Source organism: Macaca mulatta, chromosome 14 (genome assembly GCF_049350105.2).
Source record: "Macaca mulatta isolate MMU2019108-1 chromosome 14, T2T-MMU8v2.0, whole genome shotgun sequence".
Classification (NCBI taxonomy): Eukaryota; Metazoa; Chordata; class Mammalia; order Primates; family Cercopithecidae; genus Macaca; species Macaca mulatta.
This window is the reverse complement of record NC_133419.1, coordinates 25,307,158-25,319,780: the sequence shown is the minus strand read 5'-3', so window position 1 is coordinate 25,319,780 and position 12,623 is coordinate 25,307,158. Positions and strand designations below refer to the sequence as shown.

The 12,623-nt window shown below is 36.4% G+C and overlaps 1 protein-coding gene across 7 annotated transcripts in view; it reads right to left on the bottom strand.

Annotated features, from left to right (window-relative positions):
• LRRC4C (leucine rich repeat containing 4C) overlaps window positions 1-12,623 on the bottom strand; it is a 178,347-nt gene that overhangs the window by 6,261 nt on the left and 159,463 nt on the right. For 3 of the 7 annotated variants that reach the window (XM_077964802.1, XM_028833513.2, XM_015114435.3), the window contains one exon: window positions 8,842-8,902. The exons of the other annotated variants lie outside the window; for them this stretch is intronic. The gene's annotated coding sequence lies outside the window, so the exon portion shown is untranslated. The remainder of the gene's footprint in view (window positions 1-8,841; window positions 8,903-12,623) is intronic. 7 annotated transcript variants of the gene reach the window in all.

Here is a 12,623-nt window from a genome sequence, read left to right as displayed (position 1 = left end):
TCAGGGGGAGAGGTCATATGTTCTTAAGGTCATTGGGCATAAAATAACATAGCATGCAAAATCCCTGATACATAAACAAATTAACGTTTTTACTGTTGGGGTCCCAGGGTCCAGCTCCTCTAAGCTTTCTCCCATTCCCTACCGCGTAGCCATCCTTAGAATCCTAGGGTCTCAGGCAAAACAGGTAGAAATAACTGGTTGACTGGAAATAGCACAAAAGTAAAGAAGATAATTCCTTACTCTGCTGTTTGCCACCTTTTTCCTTTTAAAATATGGGGCAATAAAGGCAGCCATGCTCAGTGGTCAAGAGAAAAGGGTCCAGTGTGAGACTTCTTGAGATCATATCCCTGTTTGACCCTCAATGACCTTAAAATTGAGAAAGTTACTTGATCTCCCTATACTCTACTTTCCCCATCTGTGAAAGAACAACACTGTTTTCTACTCAAAAGGCTTTGGTTACAGCTGTCACAAAATACTGTGTATGTAAAGTTACTGGCTCATAAGAAGCAATATATAATAATATTTAATACATATTAAAAATACAGTGATGGGACACTCAATTTCTTCCTATTTTATAAGGCAGGAGCAACAATAATATATCTTATTCAAATTTGTGGTAAGGATTACTTGGTATATTCAGGAACATTCTATCAGTAAAACACATGCAACAATGATATAGTGCTATTAATTATAAGGTATGTGCATCTATTCTTTCTTACTCTCCAGACTGAGTTTTATTTTCTACTTCTTGCTTCAAGGTCTTTGTGCTATTGCAATTAATGAGATTTTCTATAAATCAGTCATAAGTAATGCTTTAAGAATTATAGCTGGTTCAAAGCTAATTTATAACCTACAACGAATAATGCTTGGTACATGCCCTGAATTAAATCAACTACTATCAACAAAAGGTTTTTTACTTTAATATCTAAATTACGTTACTTTATATCAAAAGACAGGCTTCAACATCTCTTTCATAAGATGTTTTTATCACATCAAAGGAAAATTAATTTAAAAGTATGCACTATCCATTACAATGTCATCTGACAGCATTTATTTACAAATGCATTTGTGTGAGTTTTGAATTAAACTATGATACTTTTAGTCTTGTCCCAGAGGATATCTTGACTTTGTCAACAGACTTTCTTCCTTTACTACCCATGCTTTAGTGCACTGAGAGCCAGTGCAGTGAGAGACACAGAAGCAAGTATATATGAAAGAGTTAGCTAATGGAGATGCTTTATTTAGCACAGTATCATTGCTAAATCATCATAGGCTTTGTCTAGATATTAGAACTAGTTTGTAAGCAAGGAGGGAGAAAGATGAATTCAGCTAACCACAACTGTACCCCTTCTTTCCCTCCTCACATTATCCTTAACAAACCTCCCTAAACAGGAGAACTAAAACTGCTTACCCCTCGACCCTAAGACTCCAAACCACACCTTACCATCTACATTAACATGACTTTGCTGTTCCACTGTCTGTCTTAGCACCTCTTTCCTCTTCTGGGGCTCTTCCACCAAAGCAAATGGCTTCACTGATCCCCCAAAGTTCTATCTACTCTTTCATGGAAAATTCAACAGACATCTGTGCTCAGATTTACTGAATCTTTTGACTCACCTTGCTGTTTTCCTCAATCCTAAATTGTTGTGTCATAATTCTTGTATAATCCTAAACAAGTTTCTACACTGAAAAACCTTCCTAGACTCAAACTTCCAATTCTTTTTTTAAAATTAAATTAAATTAAATTTTAAGTTCCTAGACACATGTTCATGACGTGCAGGTGTTACATGGGTTACACGTGTGCCATGGTGGTTTTCTATACCTATCAACCCATCACCTACGTATTAAACCCTGCATGCATTACCTATTTCTTTCTGATGCTCTTCCTCCCCCCGCATCCCAAACAGGCCCCAGTGTGTGTTGTTACCCTCCCTGTGTCCGTACGTTCTCATTGTTCAGCTTCCACTTATAAGAGAGAACATGTGGTATTTGGTTTTCTGTTCCTATGTCAGTAAAACTTCCAATTCTTAATAAATTCTGACCTAATCTTCACAGTTCCACTCACAGACACTGCCAAACTTTGTGAGGTGGTTCTTTTCCTCACCACCATAATCAATAAAGTCAGCTCCGCCTTATCAACAAGTTATATTGGTGATATTTCGGGAATTACCTTTTTACAATACTAAAGGTGTATTATTCATTTAAAATGTGATTGAATCTCAAACAATATCTTCACCCTCCCCCACCCCACAAACACAAATTTGTTGCTTACCCAAACATCCTAGCCCCTTACTCTTTTCTAAGGAAATTTTATATAGAAACATTTACTCCCATGCAAAAATGAAACAAAACAAATATAGATAGATAGATAGATAGATAGATAGATAGATAGATAGATAGATAGATAGATAGATATAGATATAGGTCTATATACTTTTTATGTCTATATAAAAAGTGTGTATATATATACACACACATATATATACTGTTTTATCTGTTTTGGGAGAGGCTGACCCAGTACTTAAGGGTGAATAAATTTCGTTTAAGCTAGAAGTAGGCAAACTTTTTCTGTTAAGGGCCAGATAGTAATTATTTCAGGCTTTGTAAGCCATATGATCTCTTGTTGCAACTACTCAGTTATGCCACTGTAGCAGCCATAGACAAAAGTTATATGAATGGGCATCGCTGTGCTCCAATAATACTATTTATAGTATAAAATAATAGTTTTGGAAATTGTAGCTAGAGCAATCAGACAAGGCAAATAAAGGACATCTTGGAAAAGAAGAAGTCAAATTATCTTTGTTTGCAGATGACACGATCTTATATTTGGAAAACCCTAAGGACTCTACCAAAAAACTGTTAGAACTGATAAATTCAGTCAAGTTGCAGAATACAAAATCAACATACAAAAATAAGTAGCATTTCTAAATGCCAACAGAAAACAATCTGAAAAAAGACATCAAGAAATTAATCCCATTTACTATAGCTATAAATACAATAAAATACTGAGGAATTAACTTAAATAACTGAAAGATCTCTACAATGAAAACTATAAAACATTGATGAAAGAAGAAATTGAAGCAGACACACAAAAAATGGAAAGATATTCCATGCTCATGGATTAGAAGAATCAATAGGATTAAAATGTCCATATTACACTAAGCAATCTACAGATTCAATGCAATCCCTGTCAAAATACCAAAGACATTCTTCACAGAAATGGAAAAAAATCTTAAAATGTATATGAGACCACAAAAGGCCCAGAATAGCCAAAGCTATCCTGAACAAAAAGAACAAAACTGGAGGAATCATATTACCTGACTTCAAATTATACTACAGAGCTATAGTAACCAATACAGCATAGTACTGGCATAAAAGCAGACACATAGACCAATGGAATGTAATAGAGAACCCAGAAACAAATCCATGCATCTACAGTGAACTCATTTTTGACAAAGGTGCCAAGAACATACACTGGAGAAAGGACAGCCTCTTTAATAAATGGTGCTGAGAAAACTGGATGTCTATATGCAGAAGAAGAAAACTAGACCTCTATCTCTTGTCATATAAAAAAATCAAAATGGATTAAAGACTTACATAGACATTGTAATGAGATATCATCTCACTCAAGTTAAAATGGCTTTTATCCAAAAACAGTAACAAATGCTGGTGAGGATGTGGGGAAAAGGGAACCCTTGTACACTGTTGGCCAAAATGTAAGTTAGTATAACCACTATGGAATACACTTTGGAAGTTCTTCAAAAAACTAAAAATAGAACTATAATATAATCAAGCAGTTCTACTGCTAGGCATATATTTCCCAAAAAAGGAAATCAATATATGAAAGAAATATCTGCACTCCCCTGTTTATTGCAGCACTATTCATAATATCAAAGATTTGGAAGCAATCTAAGTGTCCATCAACAGACAAATAAATTTTTAAAATGTGGTACATATATACAATGACATTCTATTCAGCTATAAAAAAGAATGAGAAACTATCACTTGCAACAACATGGATGGAACTGGAGGTCATTATGTTAAGTGAAATAAGCCAAGCACAGAAAGACAAATTTCATATGTTCTTACTTATTTGTGAGAGCTAAAAAGTAAAACAATTCACTAATGGAGATAGAGAGTAGAATGATGGCTATCAGAGACTGGGAAGCATAGTCGGATGTGGGGAGGCGAAGGAGGGATGGTTAATGGGTATAAAAATATGGTTAGACAGAATTAATAAGATCTATTTGGGCTGGGCGCGGTGGCTCAAGCCTGTAATCCCAGCACTTTGGGAGGCCGAGACGGGCGGATCACAAGGTCAGGAGATCGAGACCATCCTGGCTAACATGGTGAAACCCCGTCTCTACTAAAAATACAAAAAACTAGCCGGGCGAGGTGGCGGGCGCCTGTAGTCCCAGCTACTCCGGAGGCTGAGGCAGGAGAATGGCGTGAACCCGGGAGGCGGAGCTTGCAGTGAGCTGAGACCCGGCCACTGCACTCCAGCCTGGGCGACAGAGCGAGACTCCGTCTCAAAAAAAAAAAAAAAAAAAAAAAAAAAAAGATCTATTTGATAGCACAATAAGGTGACTACAGTCAACAATAATTTACTGTACATTTTAAAAGAACTAAAATAGTAAAATTGTTGTAACACAAAGGGTAAATGCTTGAGGTGATGGGTGCCCCATTTACCCTAATGTGATTACTACGCATTGTATGCCTGTATCAAAGTATCTCATGTATCCCATAAATATATACACCTACTATGTACCCACAATAATTAAACTTTTTTTTTAAAAGAATATATATATTCTATTTCCTAACCATTTAAAAATTCACAAACATTCTTAGCTCATAGAGCACACACAAAAAAGTAGCAGGTTGTCTTACAGATTATAGTTAGCTAAGCTCTTGTCTAAGCAAAGATTGATAGTACCATTCCTGCTTTCAGAGACTAATGAGGTCTGAACATGTGACACAATTTGGCTAATAAGATGTGAGGGGAAGTCAGTTGAGGGATTGCAGGAATTTTTTTTCTCTCACTAATAAGAAGAAAAGTATGGCGAAGACATAATTCTTTGTTCTGTTTCTAGATATTGTTGAGGGTAAAAGATGCCTAGAGCTGCTGTAGCCATCTTGTGGCCAAGAGGGGAGGCAGCCTGAGGACAAAGCTGATATATCAAGAAAGAAAAAACAAAAAAATGGAAAGAACTTACATCTTTGATATTTGTGATAAGCAGCTGAATTAATGAACCCTGTAACTGTTTTTCCTCTTGACTTCTTATTATGTCAAATAATATATTACAGTATAAGCAGTTATTTTTTTTCTGGTTATATGCAGCCAAACCTATCCTGATACATTCATATTCATTTCTTCTTCCTCTGTCTCTGTCTCTCTCCTTATTTCCTCAGCGAATAGCAAAGAAAGGGGAAAATTTTATATTTTATTTTCCTATACTATTATAAATACGAGAACTTTCAAAGGAAACAAGTTAAGGTAAAGCAACATGATATCCTTATAAGAAAGGTCTGAAGCTCATCCCACATCATGCTAAGAAGGATTTCTACTGCAAAATCATTTATCTGGACATCTCTGGGTTTTAAAGAATGCTAGAATACACAGGAGAAAAAACAAAACAAAGAATTAAATAACACCATTACCAAAGGTAACACACGCCTTCAAATCAAGTTTATTTCATAAACATTTCCTAATATAGATCATTTGTTTTCCCATTTTTAACCCAATCTTGCACATCTTGAGCTTTCTCCACCCCTTATGCAGGAGTATGTAGTTCTGCAGATTTTCAGGTAAAAGAAATTTGTTTTTGTAAATATGCCCAGGGCTGAACCAGTAGGTAAATGTAATGGAAATGCTACAACATTTAAATGGCTATAACCCAGTGAATCAACCTGTCAAGTTAACAGGCAGCTGTTTAGCTAAACACACTGACTCTGCAAAGTTTCTAGAAAATGCTAAAATTTCAGAAGTTGAGATTTATGGAAAAAAAAAAAAACACACACACACACACAACCAAAAAAAACCACCTGACTGCATTTTCACTCTTCTAGAAGACTTATTTGGCTCACAGTGGAAGAATGTATAATGTATTCTTAGGGTTTATGTTTCTCTGTAGTCAGGACTTCTCACCTAATGATATTTTAATGTTGTCACAAGTGTTGTAACTATATATTACTAGTGGTAACATTACCATATCATTAGGTGAGAAGTTCTGACTACAGAGAATTATGTACTAGCAAATTAAAACAACAACAACAATGTGGCTGCCACCAACATGGGCTCATGTGCTGGAGAGTATAATAAGGATTGTAAGAGAGCTAAATGACCCATGTCTTCAAGAACTTTCCCATCTTAGAGCTATAAAACAAATTATAGACATATATCAAAAATTTAAAAATGCACAGATATGCATATAGGTACTAGTGTAAGTCAATATATTCAATATTTACATGCCATAAATAATTGCCAGAGATTAATGTAGGCATACCTAATCAGAGAATGCTTTAAGAAGAGAATTTGGGGATGGGCATGGTGGCTCACACCTGTAATCCCAGAACTTGGGGAGGCTGAGGTGGGCAAATCACCTGAGGTGGGGAGTTCAAGACCAGCCTGACCAACAAGGAGAAACTCCATCTCTACTAAAAATACAAAATTAACCAGGTGTGTTGACACATGCCTGTAATCCCAGCTACTCGGGAGGCTGAGGCAGGAGAATAGCTTGAACCCAGGAGGCGGATGTTGTAGTGAGCTGAGATAGCACCATTGCACTCCAGCCTGGCAACAGAGCAAAACTTTGTCTCAAAAAAAAAGAGAATTTGGGGCCAGGCGCTGTGGCTGATGCCTGTAATCCCAGTACTTTGGGAGCCGAGGTGGGCAGATCACAAGGTTAAGAGATCGAGACCATCCTGGCCAACATGGTGAAACCCCGTCTCTACTAAAAATACAAAAAGTGGCTGGGTGTGGTGGTGGGCGCCTGTAATCCCAGCTACTCAGGAGGCTGAGGCAGGAAAATCGCTTGAACTGGGAGGCAGAGGTTACGGTCAGCCGAGATTGTGCCACTGCACTCAAGCCAGGCAACAGAGCTAGATTCCGTCTCAAAAAAATAAAAAAATAAATTAAAAAAAATAGAGATTTGGAATTTTATGCAGGTCTTTAAAGGAGTATAGATTGGCATGGAGGCAGGGCAGTATTGGAAGAGGTAGGAACTTACTCATGAAAGCAGAGTAGGAGCACAAAATAATAAGAAAATTGACTTAATGGAAGTAAAGGATTTACACTATAGAACTTAGTTAAACTAGCCCAATTGCGGAGCACTGCAAGCCTAATAAAAATTTTGAATATATTTTAATAAAAAATCTTAGAAACTTGAGGCTTTTAAGCAGGAGAGGGAATGATGAGAATATTGTTTTAGAAAGTTTCTGCCCTTGTCCCTAAAGGAAATTGGAGAGAAGACTTTGACGAGAAAGTAAGTGACTTTAATAATCGACATCCCTAGTATTGCTTTAAAAATGAATGGAACCGATCTCCAATCTGATTATCTGACTACTGAGACGCGTATAGTTCAAATTAATACGCCCTAGTTAAAATCCTGTAGAGCATGAAATACCAATGAAGAGAAAATTAGCTTCTGCATATGGTCATGTTAGAAAATATCAGGGTACACAAAAAGAGCAGTGTATCATTTTGGAATCTCCGATCTTCAAGTCAGGAAAGAAGCATCTTTGATATCTAGTGTGGCTCATGTCCACCCTGCAAATTGCACACAAAGGACTACTAAACACACATTTAGTTTTAGTCCTCTTTCTAATTTGAAACAATGCTGAAGCAAACAAAGAATGCCCAATCTACAATAGTAAGACCCAGCAAAACAAAAACCAGCTTTAGAGTACAAGGCCTCCTGCTGGAAGGTTGGTTTGGTATTCCTGACTCTTTGATCTTTGGCAAATTGGACTTCTCGGAGCTGCACCTTCCTAAGTGGGAATGATGATAACAACGCAATAAATAGACATTGTGAGAATTACACGAATTAAATGGCATTGTGTACACTGAAAGCAAATCCCCAAACTTGCCCCTGAACCTCCATAAAAGCCACTACCAAGTGACTAGTTGCTCAAGGCAAAAATGTTAAACTCTTCTTTGACTTTTCTTTTTCTGTATTCACCTGCAGCCCAGCACTATTCTGATTCAACTTTAAAACATAATGTGGGTCTGTCTACTTTTCCTCGTTGTCTCTTTCTAGATTATTTGTCATCTTCATTTCTAACTTGAACCTCTGAAACACACTGCCATTAATTTCCCTACTTTGGTTAACTGTATTAGCACAATTCATTCTTTATAGAGTATTTAGATTGAACTTTTAAATTATAAATATGTTCATGCTATTTTTTTTAGTTGAAACACCCCTATTAGCTCTGTACCTTTTTAGAACAAAATGCAAACTGCTTTGGTCTCCAAGACACAGCCTGACCTCTGTCTGCTTCTCCCACTTTTCAACTTTTTCTTACTCCACCTTCTCGGTTCAACCCCATTGGCCTTTCGTGGTTTCTCAAAAGATTCAGCTTGTTCCCGACTCAGGACCTTTGTACTAGGATTCCCTCTGCCTGCAATGTGTATCCTTTGATTTTTGCATAGTTGGTTTTCCTTTTAATTCTGGGCTCACTTTAAATTTTACCTTCTCAGAAAGTTCTTTTTGATTACCTAGCAAAAAGTATCCCTTTTGTCATATTTAATAAGTTACCCATATTCAATTTTCATCATAGCACATATCACTATTTGTTATTTTTTCTCATACACTCAGGTGCATATTTTCTTACTGCCCGTCTCACCTCGGTGGAAGGTTAATTTCCATGGAGTAGAGACTTGTCTTCCTTATTCAGTAGTATTCACCTAGAACAGCAATCATGGAGTATTGTTAAATGCATGAATGAATGAATGAGTGCTCAACCAGACAGAAGCAGGTTGAAAACTCATTAAGTCAAGGCTGTAAACTCACTAAGGACCCATAGGATATCATACTCACTTATTGATCCCTAGCACCTAGTAGAACCCCATTCACATAGCAGGAATTTCATTGATTTTTGGAATAATGTTTTCCAGTTTGTAGTTATTTTCATAGAAGTTTCTCCTACCAAGAGCTGGGAAGAACAGTGATTTAAAGATCATCTCACTGTCTCTTTGCATTTTTTTTTTTGAGGGGGATGGGGTGGGTGATAAAGTTGGGGAGATTTCCCTATTTCTTTCTCTTTGTCTATTATTATCAGTAGCAGCCCTGTTTTATGTTTGACCAAACAATGCCCTCTGCTGTATGTGCCTAAAATAACACGATTGCCTTGAAAATTTCTGCCTAAGAGGATGCCTAGTTGTTTTCATGATTTGCTTCTTCCCCCTTACATGTACTCCAGAACTAGGGAGGACTGCTTTCAGGTCACTGCATTGGATCAGACCACTTTATAACAGAGAAAGGAACTCCTAGAGTCAGCAAATGCCTTTAAAATGGAAGGGATTCTTGATCACCACATTCCTGCTACAGAGACTCATTTGAACCATTTATTTAAAAATCCATGGGTGGAAAAGATCTTCTCATTCTACTATCACAATCTAAAGCAACAAGATAGAATAAGCAAGGGACTGGGGAAGGCTATGGCGGCTCCAAACCTTGTCTTAGCAACAAAAAGTCAAATCTACTTCATGCTAAAAAATCCGACCCAGGGATACATTCACAGCTTGGCAGGGCTAAAAATAAAATTAATTTGTTTTTTTCCTGCTTGTTTACCCTCTCATGATGCTGGAGAGATAAGTATACCTGGCATGAGGTTTCTGACTGTTTATAAATCCTTTTGATCTTATTCACTTTTTGATATTAATTATTTAAGAAAATGTAAAATATAGATGATCAACTTGTTTCTCAAATTATAGGGTGGGATTTGAGGTGTTTGGGGGTATGTTTATGCTTTTGACAGCAATTTGCTTTAGTGAAATGTATAACCAGAGAAAAATATTTAAAATCTCGAGCTCCATGTACTGCTAGATATTTCACTCTCCAGGTAATGAAATCAGAATGCTCCAATGATTCGAAATATGCCTGTTGGTAACAATACCTACATTCTCCTTTGTGCTAATATTTTAAGTCTGGAGACCCACAATGCATGAAACTGTTGCTTCTTTTTTCTTCCTTTTCTTTTTTTCTTCAAGTTCAAGGGACATTTAATGATTAATATATGTTATTCCTTATCTCCACAAGTGGTCTTTTCTTTTCATATTTTTCCCATAGGAGATTTTCAAAGCAACGTTTTGCAGACTTAGTATAACAATACATAGGAGCCTCAACAATCACAGTGCAAGAAAGCATAGCCCACCAAGAGTTCCCCAGTGCCTACAGAATTAAGCCAAAATCCCTTACTGCCTCTACCCACTAGATGCCAGTAGCAACCTCAGTTGTGACAATCTACAGTGTCTCCAGACATTGCCAAATGTCCCCAGGGGGGCAAAATTGTCCTCTTTGAAAACCACTGCCTTCGTGTGACATGTAAGCCCCTCCATAGTGCTGTGCCATTCTGCTTTCCCAGTCCTATCTCCTACTGTTCTTAACACAGTCTAGGCTGCAGTCTGTTCAGACTCTAAAAATACTCCCTCTACTTTTCCTCTTTGGGGACTTGCTCCTTCTTACTTTAGATTGAAATTACCTACCCTGATTTTTTTAAATCAAAATTGTATCCAGTCAGAGCCAATTTTACAATGGCTCTTTCTACTAGGCTGTCACCAGTCTTATTGATCAGTATAAATATCCATCCTTCCCCTAAATTGTCTGTAAAGCCAAGACTGTAACACTTACCAAATCTGTGTTTGCATGTAAATGTTTAGGAATGTGTTCAACCTATTTCATCATAAGCTTTCTCAAAGACAGAAACTGAATGCTATTTAGGCATTCAATAAATATTAGCTGAATTGAATTACTGAAATATGTCACATCTTTTAATTCATAGTCAGCAGCCAAATTGATAAACTAATTTTATAAAAACATAATGTATTGAAGTCCATTGCTAAGACTTACATGTGAACCAAAAAGATAGAAAAGGTATAAAACTTAGTTTAAATGATAAAGAGAGGGCTCAATAATTACTCCTTGCCACCCTCCATATAAACAAATGAAAGCTTATATATTAAAATTGTGAAGAAGTAAATTACCAAAAGTCAGCATGTAAATAGGGGATTGAAAATGATGGGTTAGGGTAAAAAATCTATCCTTAGCAGCAGTAACCTGTCTCCTACACATTACATCCAGAGTATCTTGCATATTATGTATGCTCAATATAGAAATAAATATGTGGCCTCAAGAAAAGGTTGATTGTTGCAGATTTCTAGCTGCTTACACAACTAAGCAGACACTAATGGTACATAGAGACTTAAAAAACAGAGAACAAATTTTTGTAATGCCCTTCTGTGAAACTGCCTGGGAATTGAGTATTGTGATTTTGGACTCTATTATTGTGAGGATAAATGAGTTAATATAGAAACTGTCAGAACTGTGTCTTGTACATAATCAATACTGTAGGAATATTTGTTATTGTCTTCATTGTTTCCATTATTTGTCTAGCACTGATGACAGTTAAAGTCCATATATGGAGAATGATTGATGCATCGACTATAATAATATAACAATTTGAATCATACAATTAAGTTCTCTTGTTTTTTTTCATCAATAACCTTATTTGATTATTATTTCCCTTTCCATGAAATTGTACAATACCATAATGGGTTCCTAAGTTTATTAATGGGCTTCAAATCATTTGTGAACCTCCTAAAATTATATGCCGATTTTTGTTTAAATGTGATTATATATTTTTATAGAAAGATTATTCATTAGTCTTAACATCATACTCTCAAAGAGATTTATGACTCCAAAAAAGTTTAAGTTCCATACAAAATAACTGATAGACTGAAGTGCTTGGAAGGTCTGTTAGAGTTCTAGCTATAAATTAGTGAATTGGCATTCCGCTCTATACATCAATTTCTTACGTGTTCAGCAAGTACATTTACAACCTTCTCATAATGAGCTACCAAAATCAAATTTCTGAGAGTAAAATCCCAGGTCTTGAGTAAATTCCTCAAAACAAATGCCCGATGGGAAGGGTCTTGGGATGCAGTCTACCCTGGTGACAGCAATCTTTGCCAAACAGCTTAAACACTAGTACACAAGTGACATTTTGTCACTCCATGTCATTTCTTTAAGGATTTGGTGGCAATGTATGAATCAGGATGGAGAATGATAAAATAAGGTCCTGTGCTCCCTCAACAGAGCAGAAATGGGAACTTCTCTGTTCCAGAATCTTCTTTCATTTTCCTATAGTTTATTCCTCAAAGGAAAATGTAGTAATGCATTAGCTAATGCATTGATGTTTATCTCTTAGGGTGTTTTGGGTGACCATGGCTGATGCCAAAGGAGAAAACACCGTACTTATGAATATTAGTGGAAAAACAACCTTATAAAAGAAATAAATATGAAACAATAATATTCTATTAAAACAAATATAACCAAAACCCTAATAAGGATCCTCCCTCAATAAACAAATCTGCGTTGGAGAGAGGGTAAACTGCAGAAACAGGTCAT